Genomic DNA, 18,543 nt, shown 5'->3' with positions numbered 1-18,543 from the left:
GTTGTAAAATATCTACTACGAAACTGAAGGGGGCGCTGTGTAGAGAAATGTGCGTGCCAAAACCAAGAAAAAAGCGAAGAAATTCCCGAAGTTGCATAGTGGGCCTTTAAACACTCAGTTTACTTGCTAAATTTGATTAAACAATTAAATACAATACAAATATAAAGTAAAAACAAGTGTTATCTGTAATGATATCAACATCAGTTATTAGACCGTCACACGGAGCATGCGCAGTTGGATTGGCGCGCTGCATGTTGATGTCTGTTCCAAGATACATTGTGTGTTTATTAAGGAACCCAACAAAACATTACATTATCTAGCGATCCGTTAACTGTATTATGTTATTTCGTCTTTGGCAACATGAGCGCGAATGTTTTTTGAAACCTGCCCGGCAACGGACGACGCGATCATCTGCTGACAGGCAGGTTTGGAATGGATTACGTATGGATGACGCGCCCGGTACAAATTTGGCAGCCGGTACAAATTTAGTGTGACAGCTGCAGTATGACTTTTACAAATTTTGAGAAAAAAAAAAAAAAAAGACTTGACAGAAACAATAGGGTCCGATCAGCAACTTCGCTGATCGGACCCCAAACTTGAAAATGCATTTCCTGCAGAAAATGCGGTGAGTGCTGTGTAGGCCTACAAAGTGAGGTGAAAATATTTTTTAATAAAGCCACAAAGATTAAGATGAAGAAACGTTAAATGGCTTAAATCAAGTGAAACGGTTGAAAAACTATTGAGTTGCGGTATCTTAAGAAGTAGCAGTGTCAGAATGAGCCGACGTCTTCAATGAAAACAAAGCCGGTGTAGTAGCTGAATTCTGCGACCCACCGAAAAGTGTGACCCCAGGGGGCGCTGTTGCATATTTTTTGCAATATAAATCAGCGTAATTTAACACTGAATAGCTTTTTATGGGTAAAGAAGCAACAGTGAAGGACCGTATTAAACGCCCTATCCATTGTATGGGTCTGTTAAATGCTAATCAAATCAAATCAAATGTATTTATTAAACAGTTTGAATAAAAAGGTAAGGGGTTGGGAAAAATATGCAACAGCGCCCCCTGAGGTCACACTTTTTGGTCATACTAAAACTGATTCTGAAGAAAGATTAAATAAGTGTGTAGTTTTGTTAAATGTTAAATGAAAATTGATTTAGTTACGTCTTAAACAGTTGAAGTACGAGAGGACGGCTCTGCCGTCCTTCCATTGACTCCCATGTTAAAAAAATATAGTATTCTAAAAGTAGAATATCTTAAAAAGTATAAAATATTTAAAAAAATCGGAAAAGCGCGCGATTCCAAGCTATTCTGAACATTTTAAAATTTGAATGGAGGTTCGAGGTGAAAGGAGATAGCTCCCTAAGTTTGTAGAGAATAATAAAGAGGAAAGAAAGAACAAACTAGGAATTGCATTTGCTGCAGAAAACGCATGTGATTGCTGACGGCTGATTGAAAAGCGGGAAAACATTGCTGAAAATGAAGAAATGTAAAATGAATTGAACTGAAGATTCTGAAAGAAGTAGCTGAAATACTAGTAGTAGTAGCTGAAGTAGTAGCAGTAGTAGTAGTAGCTGAAGTAATAGTAGTAGTAGCTGAAGTAGTAGTAGCGGAAGTTATAGTAGTAGCTGAAGTAGCCTAGTAGTAGCTGAAGTAGTAGTAGTAGCTGAAGTAATAGTTGTAGTAGTAGCTGAAGTAGTAGTAGTGCCTGAAGTAGTAGCTGAAGTAGTAGGTAGTAGCTGAAGTAGTAGTAGCTGAAGTAGTGGTAGTCTCTGAATTAGTAGTAGTAATTGTAGTAGTTGTATTGGTAGTAGTAGTATTGGTAGGAGTAGTAATGGTAGTAGTAGTATTGGTAGGAGTAGTAGTAGGCAGTAGAAATGTTGATTTGCTTTAATCAAGTGAGATTTGAACAGAGTTCAAAATGTTAAAATCAAATTGGAATAAAGCTGTGTGCGTGTGCATGTGTGTGTCTTAAGAGAATGGCGGAGCCATTGCGTGTGTGTGTCTCTTTAAGAGACACACATGTTTGGATAGTATTGAAGATACAAATGTGTCGATTTGTTTAATGGTTTGAACGATGGTTAACGGTTGAAATTTGACCGAGTTGATGTCTTAAAGGGGTAGTTCGGAATTTTGGACATAGGGCCTGATTCCGAAGTGAGCATTGGTATTCTATATCACTGGAGACAGTTTTCAACACATTTCATTCAGTCCTTCTAGCTGCAGAGTTCGCTCGTGCTAGGCTAGCGCACGTCAACGGGCAATGCTAGCCTGCTATTAAAAACAGTCTTACCCACTCCACAGTACACCCGAGGTAAATCAATTATAACGCCAGACTATAGATTGAAATGTCTGTGTTGATAGAATAATGTTAGAAATAAAACTAACCTTGCATCGCATGAATCATCGAGGGACTACTTTCTCAGCAGAAGCGGAATTCTACTATGCGCTGGTTAGGTTTGTAACCGAATCACGACCGAAGAACGTAAACAGAAGCGTGGGACAGAAGCGCAATTGAACGACTAGGCAACATGATGGTTCAGTGTGCTTTTAGAAATTGTAGAAATAACGGTACAGATGGGCACCACAAAGTTTCCACCAATTTCCAGTTCGAGATCCAGAAAGGACTCAACTGTGGCTTGTTGCTGCTGGCTTTGACATCAAAACACCGGCTCGTACATGTACGGTTCGTTGGGATACAACAAATTCCTCATATCGTCTTCAAAAGCAGATGCATCGCTAACTCCTCCAAACGTGGCCAATATCTTGTTAATTTAATACGCTTGTAGAATTCCTTCGTTCACTGTACTCTGCGTTTGTAGCAATGACAGCGGCAGGTAACCTAGGTATCAGTCCGCCGCCTGCCGTAGCCTACGTACAGGAATATAAACACTGCTGCTGGGACCCCGCCAATTCCCTCCATTCATGCGATGCAAGGTTGGTTTTATTTCTAACATTATTCTATAAACAGACATTTAGATTTATAGTCTGTCGTTATAATTGATTTACCTCGGGTGTACTGTGGAGTGGGTAAGACTGTTTTTAATAGCAGGCTAGCATTGCCCGTTGACGTGCGCTAGCCTAGCACGAGCGAACTCTGCAACTAGAAGGACTGAATGAAATGTGTTGAAAACTGTCTCCAGTGATATAGAATACCAATGCTCACTTCGGAATCAGGCCCTATGTCCAAAATTCCGAACTACCCCTTTAAGTAATTTAAGTGTCAGACGGCTTCAATTTGACCAACCGTAGAATATGACGGTTTGAAACTGAAACTGTGATTCTGAAGAAAGTTTAAATGATATCGTAATTCCGTTTAAATAGTATTGAAGATACAAGTGTGTCGATTTGTTAAATGGTTTGACCTCCGTCAATGGTTGAAAATTGATTGAGTTACGTCTTAAAACAGTTGAAGTACAAGAGAAAATTGACTACCATGTTAAAAAAAGTGGAGGTGGAAAAAGCTGAATAGTTTAAAAAGTTGAAAGAGTAGAAAAACGCTGATATATAGCCACATGTCGTTAAAGAAATAAAGGTTTTAATAGTTGAATGGTTCCTGTAGCTGAAAGTATGGCGGAGGAGTTGAAGACCAAAAAAACGGCGGTATAAGAATAATAAAGATTTAAATATCTAGAGTGTGAATGCTACAGCGTTCACACTAATACAACTTATGAAGGACACTCACCTAAATATGATCCTGACTGGGTCATGCTCCAGTTCTAGTGCGCCAAAGGCCACGTAAGGCTATTGTGATGATGGTGGATCCAGACAGACAGGAGACTAGGCCTCAGCCTGGACTTTTTGAAGACAGACAGGAGACTAGGTCTCAGCCTGGTCTTTTTGAAGACAGGAGACTAGGTCTATGCCTGGTCTTTTTGAGGACAGGAGACTAGGTCTCAGGCTCAGCCAGGTCTTTTTGAAGACAGGAGACTATTTCTAAGCCTGGTCTTCTGAAGACAAACAGACATGAGACTAGGGCTGAGCCTGGGGTCTCATTTATAACCGTTGCGTACGTACAAATCGGGGCTGAAAGTTGCGTACGTGACTTTTCACGCCAAGGTTGTGATCTATAAAAAAAACAACTTGACGGGAAATTGTGCGCAGCCCTAAGCAAACTCTGACCCATTCGTACGCATGGTTGGATGAAAAGGAGAATTGGCGACACAGACGGTGTGGTGGTGAACTGAAGTCAGACCGAAGAATTACGATTAGGCCTATGTTTTATCATCGCCCTTCATAAATTTAATTTCAACCCGTATCATGCGTTAAATCCTAATCAGAATAATATAAATCCACTGCGTTATTTCTCAGTATAACTCCAGAAATATCTCCTTAGATAGAAATAAAAAGAAATTCTCTATTTTTCCCCCGTCACTCCATCCTGTAACTGACGGCGGCGCCTGAGGAATAACGATCTGTCCCACATGTGTCATACATACTAATGTTATGTGACCACTGTAACACTGTATACTGTCGCCCAAGGAATTACGTTCCCGTACATCCGGGGTTTGTTCGCGGTGAGGGTATGGAGGCGTGAGATTTGGCGGAGAATAGGAGAAGCAGGGGGGCCGTCTTGCGTTGCGCTTTACGACCAGGTTTTACCGAAGAGAGTGAGCCGCAAGGCAAAGCTCTCAATACTGGTCGATCTCGTTTCCTATCATAAACAGAGTCCGGGCTGTGGTGAGACCGAAAAGGACGAGATCGCGGGTAAAGCGGCCGAGATGAGGGGCTCTCCGAAGGGGGTTGGTTCTCCCTAGGGTAGGGTGAGAAGATCAGCCATGAGGAACTCGGATTAGATCCGCAGCTCCTTTACTTAGAAAGGAGTCAGCTGAGGTGGTTCTGGCAATCGGTAAGGATGCCCACTGGGCGCCTTCCTTGTGAGGTGTTTCAAGCACGTCCAGTGGGGAGGAGACCTCGGGGAACCCAGGACTAGGTGGAGAGATTATATCTCAACACTGGCCTGGGAACGCCTCGGGATCCTCCCGTCAGAGCTGGTCAATGTGGCCCGGGAAGGGGAAGTCTGGGGCCCACTGCTTGAGCTGCCCCCCCCCGCGACCCGACCCCGGATAAGCGGACGAAAATGAGATGAGATGAGACTGTAAACACATAATCAAATGTCAATTAAATCCCAACTGTGAAAAACCAAGCCACACTACTCATCACAATCGTTGTCCGTTACTCATGATGCTTTTCATGACAAATCAGCCATTAAAAAGGGGTTATTGTTAAGTATATTAGTGAATATAAATGCAGGTGCAAAGCCATGTTTAAGTAGCCTACAAAGAGACTTCATTATATGAGCATGCGTGCCTGCGTGCACTGTTTAATGTCATGTGATCACAAGTGCCCCTGTCTGACTGCAGCCCGCAGATCGAGGAGGAGCTAAATGTGGGCGGGGTTAAACGTTTAACCCCGCCCACATTTAAGGAAAATTCCGCGCAGCATCATGGACTCAGACGGAAATACGTTCTCCCGCTTTCTGCAGAAAGCGGAGAACGTATTTCCGTCTGAGTCCATGATACTGCGCGCTTTTCTGCCTAGAGGTAAGTTGCCGCTCTCTGTTCGTGTACATTATACACGAACAGTAAGTCATCGTGCTGTGTGCTGTGCTGTGCTGTATTGATGTTTGAGAATGTGCTGCCGGATCTCCGCCACCAGATGGCGCCCGAGAGGGTAAAACCATGGGTTAAACGTTTAGACCCACCCACATTTAGCTCCTCCTCGATCTGCGGGCTGAAGTCAGGGGCACTTGAGTTCTAGCGTAGGTTTTCGTTTAACAACATGGCACTACATTCAGCTGTAAGTTGCACCCAGTACCGCGGGAAGTAGGGGTGCTGGGGGTGCTGCAACACCCCCTGGTCCGAGGCCCTGTCTTATCACAGAAAACGATAATTTCTAAAAACAAAGTGGAGATTTCTGAAAAACGCCGGTATGTGTTGTCGTATCAACGGGGAGAAACGGGATTTTAGGTTCTGAAGCGTCACATTATGCACCAGGAATGCTTAACGTCATGTGAGGCATCCGCTGTACCGTATTGGTCCGAATATAAACACAAACCCCATTGTAATACGACCTATATTTGGAAAAAAGATTTGAAGCCCAGATCTTGATTTCATGAATAAATAAATTGTATTAATTGAAATAATATACGAAAATAAAAAGGCATAGCAATAAAACACTGCATTGCCACTAAACAGTAGTGCAAATAGCCGTACTGATGTGTACACAAAGGACTTCCTGACACTCCTCTGCCCCGCTGTGTTCGCTCTGGCTGTGGTCGCTCCGAACTGTTTCGGCCCGTGGCAAAGCGATCATCCTCGCTGCTGTCCAAGGCATGTGAGACGCAGCATTTATTTAATGCTCATATGACCTAGTGCTGAAAAAAGGTTAGGCCTATATGAAAAAGTGTGAGGGTAGCGGTGGTGCGCTAAACTTGTTCTGTGAGCAGCTGGATGTGAACCATGGTGTGAAGGAAGTGAACACAACGATCGATTTTCAACTGTGCGCGCATGCACTGGTGTAATTGAGCTGCGCTGCTATATATCTTTTTTTATCAATGTAACGAGTTGCGAGTCTAGTGCAGGCTGAGTTTTTTTCCCTGCTGAGAATACGTTCCCGCGGCTATGGTTGCACCAGATGTTATAAACATTAAACGGTCACATAAATCATTACTATTTTTAGAAAATGTATGTTTGTTTCATATAATTGTATTGGAAGTCCTGGTTTTTCACTAGGGTTGCCGCGGTGTGGACATTTTCACACCGAGTAAGCTACACTCGTCTCAACACCGGTATTACCGAGTATAAACGGTATAAACTTTGAAACTAGGTCAACCGCCACACAAGCATCGGTTTTTAGACCCTTCTCGTCCTTCAGTTGCCGCCAACGTTCAAAAGCAGCGCCTAGGATTATTCTTGATTTCAGTTTTTCTCTTTCAGCGTTTTATTATCAATTACTCTCTGAAAAAGAGTTTTCCTTCTCTTTGCTGGTGGTGGTGGTGGTGGTGGGGATGGTGGCGTCTTGTCTGCCATGGAAATTGTCTTCTACTGCTAGGTCCAAATGTGGATTAAAGGTTGGGTACGGAATTCGCTTTTTTGGCCATTTTTGCAAAATTACTTGAAATCCTTATCATAACCCGCTTACAGCCACTGAGTCAGAAGTACTGACATGAAAATTAAACTTGTCAATCATCTGTGGAACGGGCAGGGCTCGAAAAACTCCAGCCAATCATTTCCATTGCCACCGAGTTTCATTGGACAGTAAGTACGTCAATCAAACGGTCGTACTGCACTCCCCCTCCCCCGCGCCCCGCGCGCGACCCCTTCGTGCAGTACTCGTGACCCAGAGCTCGTGACCCAGAGCAAGCTCCTGTTTGTTGTTATCCTGCGGTATCTACTGGAACTAGTTAATCCACATTTGGACCTAGCAGTAGAAGACAATTTCCATGGCAGACAAGACGCCACCATCCCACCACCACCACCACCACCACCAGCAAAGAGAAGGAAAACTCTTTTTTCAGAGAGTAATTGATAATAAAAACGCCTGAAAGAGAAAAACTGAAATCAAGAATAATCCTAGGCGCTGCTTTTGAACGTTGGCGGCAACTGAAGGACGAGAAGGGTCTAAAAACCGATGCTTGTGTGGCGGTTGACCTAGTTTCAAAGTTTATACCGTTTATACTCGGTAATACCGGTGTTGAGACGAGTGTATTACTCGGTGTGAAAATGTCCACACCGCGGCAACCCTAGTGAAAACCAGGACTTCCAATACAATTATATGGAACAAACATACATTTTCTAAAAATAGTAATGATTTATGTGACCGTTTAATGTTTATAACATCTGGTGCAACCATAGCCGCGAGAACGTATTCTCAGCAGGGGGTGCTGGAGAAAAAAAAACCCGGCCTGCACTAGACTCGCAACTCGTCACATTGATAAAAAAGATATATAGCAGCGCAGCTCAATTACACCAGTGCATGCGCGCACAGTTGAAAATCGATTGTTGTGTTCACTTCCTTCACACCATGGTTCACATCCAGCTGCTCACAGAACAAGTTTAGCGCACCACCGCTACCCTCACACTTTTTCATATAACCTTTTTTCAGCACTAGGACATATGAGCATTAAATAAATGCTGCGTCTCAACATGCCTTGGACAGCAGCGAGGATGACTCGCTTTGCCACGGGCCGAAACAGTTCGGAGCGACCACAGCCAGAGCGAACACAGCGGGGCAGAGGAGTGTCAGGAAGTCTTTGGTGTACACATCAGTACGGCCTATTTGCACTACTGTTTAGTGGCAATGCAGTGTTTTATTCTATGCCTTTTTATTTTCGTATATTATTTCAATTAATACAATTTATTTATTCATGAAATCAAGATCTGGTCTTCAAATCTTTTTTCCAAATATAGGTCGTATTACAATGGGGTTTGTGTTTATATTCGGACCAATACGGTTACAGCGGACGCTCACATGACGTTAAGCATTTCCTGGTGCATAATGTGACGCTTCAGAACCTAAAATCCCGTTTCTCCCCGTTGATACGACAACACATAACCGGCGTTTTCAGAAATCTCCACTTTGGGAGTTTTTAGAAATTATCGTTTTCTGTGATAAGACAGGGCCTCGGACAGGGGGTGTTGCAGCACCCCCAAAACCCCTACTTCCCGGTTCCCGCGGTACTGGGTGCAATTTACAGCTGAATGTAGTGCCATGTTGTTAAACGAAACCTACGCTAGCCTGGCTCGCTCTCGCGCATCTCTGTTCGCGCTCGTGCATGATTGCGCGTCCAGGTATTGGAATGGGTGGAGTCAGAGTCAGCGTTGAAGGAGAGGGGGTAGGACCATTTGAGTTGTGTATTTTCAAAATCTGCTGGCGTTTCGCAAATCGCGTACCCAACCTTTAATTAGTTCCAGTAGGCTAGCTACCGCAGGATAACAACAAACAGGAGCTTGCTCTGGGTCACGAGCTCTGGGTCACGAGTACTGCAAGAAGGGGGTCGACGGCGGGGGAGGGGGATGCAGTCGACCGTTTGTTGACGTAGCCTACTTACTGTCCATTGCACCGGTGGCAATGGAAATGCTTGGCTGGAGTGTTTCGAGCCATGCCCGGCCTCCCAAGATGTTGACTTGTTTAATTTTCATGTCAGAGTACTTATAACCAGTGGCTGTAAGCGGGTTATGATAAGGATTTCAAGGTTAAAATTTTTTTGCAAAAATGGCCAAAAAAGCGAATTCCGTACCCTACCTTTAAAGGAGTACCAGTGTAAAGATGAGTGTAACAATGATGATGATTAAAATGTTGTATATTTCTACAGAGTGACTTATGGTGTACCTAAAACACTTAGAGAGGCTATGGACTCTAAAATGTGGGCTGACGCAATGGAAGAGGAGATGACCTCTTTAACAGAGAATGAGACTTTTACTCTGACCCCACTGCCACAGGGCAAGCGAGCAGTGGGAGGTCGCTGGGTATATGCAGTAAAAGAGAGTTCAGATGGATCTGAAACGTGCAAAGCCCGATATGTCGCAAAGGGTTATGGCCAAGTGGAAGGGATTGACTATAATGAGACTTTTTCACCAACAGCCAACATGACCTCTGTCCGAGCTTTGATGCAGGTGGCTGTAAAAGAAGATCTCATCCTACATCAAATGGATGTGAAGACTGCTTACCTCCATGCTCCGATGGACTGTGAGGTATACATGGAACAACCAGAAGGTTTTGAAATCAAGTCAAAAACAGGAGAACACTTGGTATGTAAACTCAACAAGTCACTGTACGGGTTGAAGCAGTCCGGGCGTAACTGGAACATGTTACTACATGATCATCTTACAGGGAATGGTTTTGTGCAAAATGGGGCTGACCATTGTGTTTACAGCAGAGAATCTGAGAAAGAGAAAGTGATTCTGCTAGTAGGGTAGATGACTTACTCATAGCGGCAAGTAACAACACCTCACTCAATGATGTAAAAGAGATGTTGAAGAGAAGGTTTAAGATGAAGGATATGGGTCCACTTAAACACTTCCTGGGTATCGATTTTATACAGAGTGAAGGAGAGATCAAAATGACTCAAAAGAGACACATAGAGAGGATGTTGATAAGGTTTGGAATGTCTGAATGCAAACCAAGATCAACCCCATGTGAGCAGAAGCTGCATTTTGACACTGAGGTGAAGTTATAGACTCAACAGGCTATAGAGAGATAGTAGGTAGCCTGATATACATTATGACATGTACTAGACCTGACCTGAGCTGGGTTGTGAGTAAATGATCACAATACCTAGCGGAACCAAAACAACAACATTGGGCTACTTCAAAACCTAGTCAGGTATTTAAAAGGTACTATAGACCAAGAACTACACTTCAAGAAAAGTGATGAAAACCTACAACTTGAGGGATATAGTGATGCTGATTGGGCAGCCGATCAAAATGACAGGAGAAGCACAACTGGATACTACTTCAGCTTAACTGAAAATGGTCCAGCTATATCTTGGAAAAGTAGGAAACAGCCTACAGTGGCACTGTCAACTTGCGAAGCTGAGTATATGGCACTAGCAGCCACTACTCAGGAGAGTATGTACCTTGTACAACTACTAGCAGGAATAGACAGCAGCAACCAGCATGTACCAGTGAAGGTATACAAGGACAACCAGGGGGCGATAGCTTTATCAAAGAACCCAGTATGTCGACAGAGAAGCAAACATGTAGATATAAAGTATCACTTTATAAGGTCTGCACACACAGAAGGGAAAATAGCTATAGAATACTGCCCTACTGCAGACATGGTAGCTGATGTCCTTACCAAACCAGTGGTGAAGGCTAAGCTTGAGAAGTTCAAGAGGTATTTGTTTGGAGAGTGAAGGGTACTGACAGATGCAACGTTTTTTATTTTGTTATTAACACTGTCAATGAGCCAAATGTTTATTATAGATTATTATATTCTGGTGTTCTGTAAAAAAAAAAAAAAGTTTTGTTTACTATTAGAGAGAGCTATAAACATGTCATTGAGTGGAGTGTTAAGTATATTAGTGATATAAATGCAGGGCAAAGCCATGTTTAAGTAGCCTACAAAGAGACTTCATTATATGAGCATGCGTGCCTGCGTGCACTGTTTAATGTCATGTGATCATGCGCAGAATAAACGGTCCGTGTAGTTCCCCGACCAAAGAGACGATGGCGGTCGTGTGTGTTTTTCTCCTGTGAATAATGTCTAACGCAACAGTTATGTTCAAGAACATTTTACGTGGGTGATTACAAACTGATTATCCAAGGAGTTCTCGTCAGTCTTATTACCGTAACCCTATCAATACAGAGGTGAGCGCCGTGGTAATGCTGCACCATATGGCACTTCTGGCGGACCATGCAAATGGCAGGATTCGGAGGGAGAGGGTATTTAGGGACCATAACGATTATTGGTAGGCTACAATAAAAATATGTAACGATATGTCAGACCACTTATTTTTTTAATTCTGGGACAGTGCGCTCCGTGCTACTGACGAGTTCACATGCTGCATGCAACATGCACGCTCGCTTTTTTGTTGTTGGCGCTCCCAATACGTGGACCGCCGAACAAAACTACCTTTCGGGGGCCTTCCATCTCCCCAACCACGTGTCTCCCCTTCACCTCCGTGAAATTTTGCTTTTTGATTTTTCAGTACTTCTGCCATCTGTTTTCCAACACGCCATAATACCGGCAATCTGAGTCTGTTTATATGCAGATCGGCATTCATGACGGTCACTTGCATTGACCATTTATGGTTATAAAAAGGGCTGTGTAGAGGGCGGACGTGGAAGCTGATGACAGCTCGCCACAATTGTAGTCAGTATGTGATTTATAAGCATCAGATTGCGTCAGGTGTGCGTACGCAGTGTTTTATAAATCGAATATTTTTTGCGCGCACGCACACACTTGGCTTCTTGGGCGTACACACATTTTAGTAACGATCCCACGCACAGTTTTATAAATGAGACCCCTGGGGCCTCATGTACTAAGACTTGCGTGGATTTCATACTGAAACTTGGCGTACGCCAAAACCCAGAAACTGTCTTACGCAACACAATCCTCCGCTGTATCACAGTGTGCGAACGCATGGATCCAAGCACGTTTCTTTTGTACATCTCGATCAACGTGGAATTGAGCGCACATGCCGCAACCCAGTCGCCAAGAAAATACGTCCACGGTGTACGTTTCCATGAACACTGGATACGTAGCATTTCAACGGAAAAAATAGCGTGGTATACCTACAGTAGCCCGTGTGCGCTGGGAGGCGGGTTTCGGGTTTGGTTTCACGGCTTTCGCCGCAACTTTGTGGACACGATGTTAGGGGGGGGGGGGGGGAGCTGTTGTTGAGGGGAGGGGGGGGGGGGGGGGAGACACGTTGTTGAGGGGGGGGGGGGGTGACACGTTAGTTGAGGGGGGGGGGGGCCAATGTCGTAACATTGGTCGGATGTTACGACGAAGAATCATAATGTGAATGGGAATATTCTATAAATCTCTTGATATCATCTTTCGTCTCAACACTTCTGCTGCAGCCACTTAAAGTCTCAACTCGAGGAACCTTAAAATATGAATCACCATTAGAAGTATGAAAATATCTTCCCGGTGGTGCAACCGAGCAAACATGGGTCCTTTGACATCTACGTTTCGAGACGATTGCAACAGTGCCACACATGATCATATTGAATATGTTTCGGGGTAGTAATTAGCTGTCGATTTTGGAGGCCTTTATCAATAATGACCAGCTATAGATTGCTTCCGATTGAGATTTTGACAATTCCATGTTAATTAGCATCTACACGTTAAGCTGAGTCCAATGAGATCAAGCTCGGCCTCTTGCTACACCGAGATCATGTCCTAGACCTAGGTGTACCATGTAAAATACATGTTACCATTAGCTAGAGTGTCGTTCTGGGTGTCATTGGACTCAGCTCAACGTGTAGATGCTAAATAACATGTCATTTGTACTAATCTTTATCGGGAAGCAAATCAATAGCTGCTCAGTATTGTTTAAGGCCTCCAATTTCGACAGCTAATTACTACCATTAAACATATTCGAATATGCTCATGTGTGGCACCGTTGCAATCGCCTGGAAGCGTAGATGTTGAAGGACCCCTTGTTCGTCCTCATACGCCACCGTGAAGATATTTACATGCTTCTGATTGACTAATGAATTGATTCAGCTATTCCCCCAGAAGTCTGGGGTCAAAAGGTCAAAAGGAGACGGCACCACGCCGGGGTGGATCCAGATCTCGGGCAACAGCGCAGGGTTGCCAGGTCCTGCAAAAAACGTGCCCCCCACATACCGTTCAAAATCCACCCAAAATGTCCTAGAAGCATCCCAAATAAAAAATGATATTATTGGCCATGTTTGGCCAACATTTTGAAAGTAATACTATTTGAGGGAATATTTTTTTGTTGTTGTTTTAGCAGCGAAATGCACCGTGTGCGTGTGTGTGTGTGTGTGTCTGTGTCTGTTTCTGTGTGTCTGTGCGTGTGTGTGTGTGCTTGTGTGTGTGTGTGTCTGTGCGTGTGCGTGCGTGTGTGTGTGTGTATAACACGCTATTTTATGTTGAAATGCGACGTAATCCAGTGTTCACGAAACGTACACTGTCAACGTAGGTATGCTTTTGGCGACTGGGTTGGCTCTCAGATATACGTGTTTCTAACAAGATGATATCATTAAAAGATACATAAAGTAACAGTTTAATAACACAAACGCAGGAAGCACGTGAGCTGCTAGTTTAGCGAAAGCAACCTGACGTCGTTGAAACATGCGAGCGAGCCGATCAAATAACTATCAAACTAAAGATCAGACACAATCACTGACTGAAGATTATGCAAGTAAAAAGTATATTTCTCGCTAGAAATGTTATTAGAAACACGTTTAACGGTGAATCGGTCCTAAAATATTGCATTTCCCATTCAGATAATAAAGATTAATGAAGATCATACACATTCACTGACTGAAGATTATGTAAGGAAAATGTTCATTTCTCGCTAGAAATGTCATTAGAAACGCGTTTAATGGTGTATCTGTCCTAAAATATTGCATTTCCCATTCAGATAATAAAGATTAATATAAGCTACGCCGTGTTCCGGAGCCGCGGGGGATTCTGGGAATTGGGGTTCTCAGTTGACAAATGGGGCTTTTGTTAACTTGTTTTGTTGTTAGGATTAAGTGGAGTTAATGGGTTCGGGATGTTATGTGGTTGTGTGTTGTTCTATTAACATTGTTCGTGTGTTCATTATTGTCGACACCGTCACCGAGAGTGACGTGACCATCGTTTCGTGCAGCTGTTCCGTGTTGAAGTCTCGTTCAATAAAAACCAACTCTCGTTGTCGAGCGTTCAATAAAAACCAACTCTCGTTGTCGAGCGTGCCCCCCCCCTACAAACGTGTCTCTCCCCCCCTCAACAAACGTGTCCCCCCCCCCTTCAACTAACGTGTCCCCCCCCCCCCCCTCCCCCCCTACAATCGTGTGTCCCCCCCCCCCCCCCCCTCAACAAACGTGTCTCCCCCCCCCCCCTAAACAATCGTGTCCACAATTTGCCGCGAAAGCCGTGAAACCCAAACCCGAAACCCGCCTCCACAGCGGCACACGTGGATACTGTAGGTATAACACGCTATTTTTTACGTTGAAATGCTACGTATCCAGTGTTCATGGAAACGTACACCGTGGACGTATTTTCTTGGCGACTGGGTTGCATGCCGAGGTGCCAAACTCCTCCCTGTCCACGCCCTCATTTAAATATGCAATTTCATTTAAATAGGCCTCTGGACCTGAGATTCACCTCTTAATCCGATCACCTGGCACCATGAACAGAGGCAAAAAACGAAACTTCACGGAGTCTGAGCTCGAGATTTTGCTCCACGAGGTAGAAATGCGCAAGCATATGCTATTGGAACCCTGTCAACAGGGATAAATGCAAAACAAAAGAGAAGTGAGTGGGAGTGTGTTTGCGAGGCCGTCAATGCAGTGGGGTCTCAGCAGCGCACACACTCTGAAATTAAAAAAAGTGGTCAGACCTCAAGGTGGTGGTGAAGCGGAGGGTTTCGCCCACCGCCGAAGCGTGACCGCAACAGGTGGGGGGACGGGAGTGGGGGAACTCTCCCCCTTCGATTTGAGAGTGGCCGCTTTGATCGGTGACACGGCTCTCACCGGAGTGGTGGGAGCCCATGAAGGGGACGCCGATCATCCCCAAGGTAAATATGCTGAAGTCATAAATGCTGTAATTATACTGGTCATACAATTGGCTGCTTGCAATACACATAAGTCGTGCGTAAAGATGCCAGGATATAAAGACTTTGACTCGTGTTTATTAACTTACATTTTTTATTTTTGAATAGACAAGCAAGGGAGAGGGCACGGATTGCTCCGTCGGCCCCGGCGTCTCCTCCGTCGGCCCCGGCGTCTCCAGCGCCCTTCGGATTTGACCATTTGCGATGTCCTCTAACAACGCTAACGCAGCCATTTTTAAAACTATTTTCTTCATCCATTGCGCATGCTTTTATAGCCACCCATATAATTGCAAGGTGTGTTAATTGTTCATTAGTGTGTCTCTGATGTGCAAATCACTCTGAGTCATTGTTTTCACCTTTTTTCCCAGTTTCCCAGCGTCACCTCTAAGTGTCGCCAAAGGAACAATAGCTGTAGAAACGTGCGTACGACAGCTCTGGAGCTGGCGTGGGGACCGCACATTTTTACGGTCATTTCACGTTTTGTACATCTGAACGTGAGCGTGGAAAAGGACGTACGCCACGTTTTTGTGCGTACGCAACCTTAGTACATGAGGCCCCAGGTCTTTTTAAGACAGCCAGAGTCTTCAATGCTGGAAAATCTCAATAAAAATTCACATTGTTTTAGTGTTAACATTGGTATCCCTTTTAGGTTCAAAGATGTGGTTGATGGGAGAGCGGAAGTTCTGGAAGTTCATATGTTCTGGTTGGGGACACATGATTAAACTTGACAGTACCTGAACACACTTTAAGAAAACTTTTATAAGCCTCCTTTAATAAAATAACTCCATGTGTGATCCAACATGACATTTTGCATAGATACTAAGGTTAAGGGGGAGGGGGGTTCTAAGGCCGCTGGGTGTATCAGAAGGGTACAGAGAAAGTAGTCTACAGAGTCCACATCCATCATTTCGTCCGAAAATGAACTACTAAAAGCCACCATTCAACCTTCCTCACAGTTAAATGTAATCAAAACACTGCATTTTTGGTAAAAGAAACCGTTTACCAAAATATAAATGTAGCTGTGTTAATATGTTTGTGTGTGTGTCATGGTTTGGATGGAAAAGGCGCCGCTCCAAAGGGGTCCAGGTCCCCTTGCTTGGGGCCGTCCACCAGCTCAGTGAAGGGCACCGCTCCAAAGTCGTCCATACTCTCCCTAGAGGCCCCAAAGTCATCCATACCCTCCCTCTGCCTAGTGGCCCCTAAGTCATCCATACCCTCCCTAGGGGCCCCTAAGTCATCCATACCCTCCCTCTGCCAAGGGGCCCCAAAGTCATCCATACCCTCCATCTGCCTAGGGGCTCCAAAGTCATCCATACCCTCCCTCTGCCTAGGGGCCCCAAAGTCATCCATACCCTCCCTCTGCCTAGGGGCCCCAAAGTCATCCATACCCTCCCTCTGCCTAGGGGCCCCAAAGTCATCCATACCCTCCCTCTGCCTAGGGGCCCCGAAGTCATCCATACCCTCCCTCTGCCTAGGGGCCCCGAAGTCATCCATACCCTCCCTCTGCTTAGGGGCCCCGAAGTCATCCATACCCTCCCTCTGCTTGGGGGCCCCGAAGTCATCCATACCCTCCCTCTGCTTGGGGGCCCCGAAGTCATCCATACCCTCCCTCTGCCTAGGGGCCCCGAAGTCATCCATACCCTCCCTCTGCTTAGGGGCCCCGAAGTCATCCATACTCTCCCTCTGCCTAGGGGTCCCGAAATCATCCATACCCTCCCTCTGCCTAGGGGCCCCGAAGTCATCCATACCTTCTCTCTGCCTAGTGGCCCCATAGTCATCCATACCCTCCCTAGGGGCCCCGTAGTCATCCATACCCTCCCTAGGGGCCCCGAAGTCATCCATACCCTCCCTATACCTAGGGGCCCCAAAGTCATCCAAACCCTCCCTAGGGGCCCCGAAGTCATTCATACCGTCCCTCAAACTGGTGGCCCCAAAGTCATCCATCCCCTCTCCATCCTCAGGGTACCCAGACCCTTCAGGGGACCGGGGGCCTCCAGGGGCCCCTGGGGAGGTCCACGGGGTCTGGGTGTGGAAAGGTCGGGCTCCGAATGGGTCCAGCACCGCAGACTCCTCCATGTTCCCCTTCTCTGCTTTGGTTGCCATGGTGACGGCAATGTTTTCCTTGGAGTGGGAGGAGCCAAGGAGCTGGGTGCAGCCCCCCCCCCCCCCCCCTCCTAAGTCTTCGGCTTCGCTCCGGTGTGCGGAGCGACGGCGGCTTGGTGGTCCGGCGATGCCGCTTCCCCACCCCCGCCTCCTGTTTGGTCTTTCTCTGCCGCCATGACAGTCTGGTCACCCCCTGCTGCGCCTCCTCCATGTCCCTGGTGGAGCTGGGGCCCCCAAGTGTGAAAGGAGAGAATCCAAACATGTCCACAATTTCAGGTGGCATGGGTGGAGCTTCACAGGAAGCGGGCAGAGCTTCATACAAGGTGGGCGGGACTTCTGAGGGTGTGGGCGAGGCTTCAACTAAAAAGGGAGGGGCCTCATGTGAGGCGGGAAGGGATTCACTAGGAGTGGGCGGGGCCCCGGGGGAGGTGGGCGGAGAGGACCTGGAGACGTTCCTGCTGAACGGAGCTCTGGTGAAGACGTCCAGGTCGTCCGCGCCAAGCCCACAGGGGGCCGGAGGGAACGGGGCGGCCCCGAACACGTCCACAGAGCCCCTGGGCTTCTCTCCTTCGTAAGGCTCCTCCTCAGAATCCATGAGCAGGGGGCGCTGTCCCAGCAACTCCTCCTGCTGCTCCTCTTCCTCGCTCAGCCCCTCCGCCTCCTCTTCCTCCTCCACCTCCTCACTGCTCTTAGAGGAAGGAGGGTCTGACTCAAAGTCACTATCCGACTCCTCCCCGCTTCTCCTCTCTGAGGCCTCCTGCTCCTTCATGGCAGGAGGGACCTCCTCTGTGGGAGGTGGAGAGGGGGCGTCGATTGCCAGGTCCTCCCCAGGGGGGTCCCTCGCTACAAGAGAAACAAAGCGGAAATGTGATGTCATCTGAGAAGACCTAAACAGGAAAGAGGTAATTCAGAGAATACATCAACAGGAACAATAAAATCATTCTCTGATGACTAAAATATCATCTGCAATCAACAAACGGTGTGTGTGTGTGCGTGTGTGTGTGAGAAGAAGCTATTCTGACCAGCTATACTATTAAATAGTTAAATTAGATCAGTTCTTACAGCAGATAGTATAACCAGAGTTTGTGATCGTTGGAAACAATCCAGAAGAAAGTCCAGTAGAAGGTCCGAGTGTGTGCGTGTGTCACAATGGTCACAATGGAGGAGGCTGAGACCAGGGAAGTGGTCACCACCTTGGTCGAGG

At 45.9% G+C, this 18,543-nt stretch overlaps 1 pseudogene; it reads right to left on the bottom strand.

Annotated features, from left to right (window-relative positions):
• Positions 1-15,376: 15,376 nt before the first annotated feature.
• On the bottom strand, positions 15,377-18,461 carry LOC130383847 (BMP-2-inducible protein kinase-like; annotated as a pseudogene).
• Between the last annotated feature and the right edge of the window lie 82 nt (positions 18,462-18,543).

This window comes from Gadus chalcogrammus, chromosome 6, assembly GCF_026213295.1.
Source record: "Gadus chalcogrammus isolate NIFS_2021 chromosome 6, NIFS_Gcha_1.0, whole genome shotgun sequence".
In the NCBI taxonomy this organism is placed as follows: domain Eukaryota; kingdom Metazoa; phylum Chordata; class Actinopteri; order Gadiformes; family Gadidae; genus Gadus; species Gadus chalcogrammus.
The sequence above is the reverse complement of the archived record's forward strand: the minus strand, read 5'-3'. Positions and strand labels throughout refer to the sequence as shown.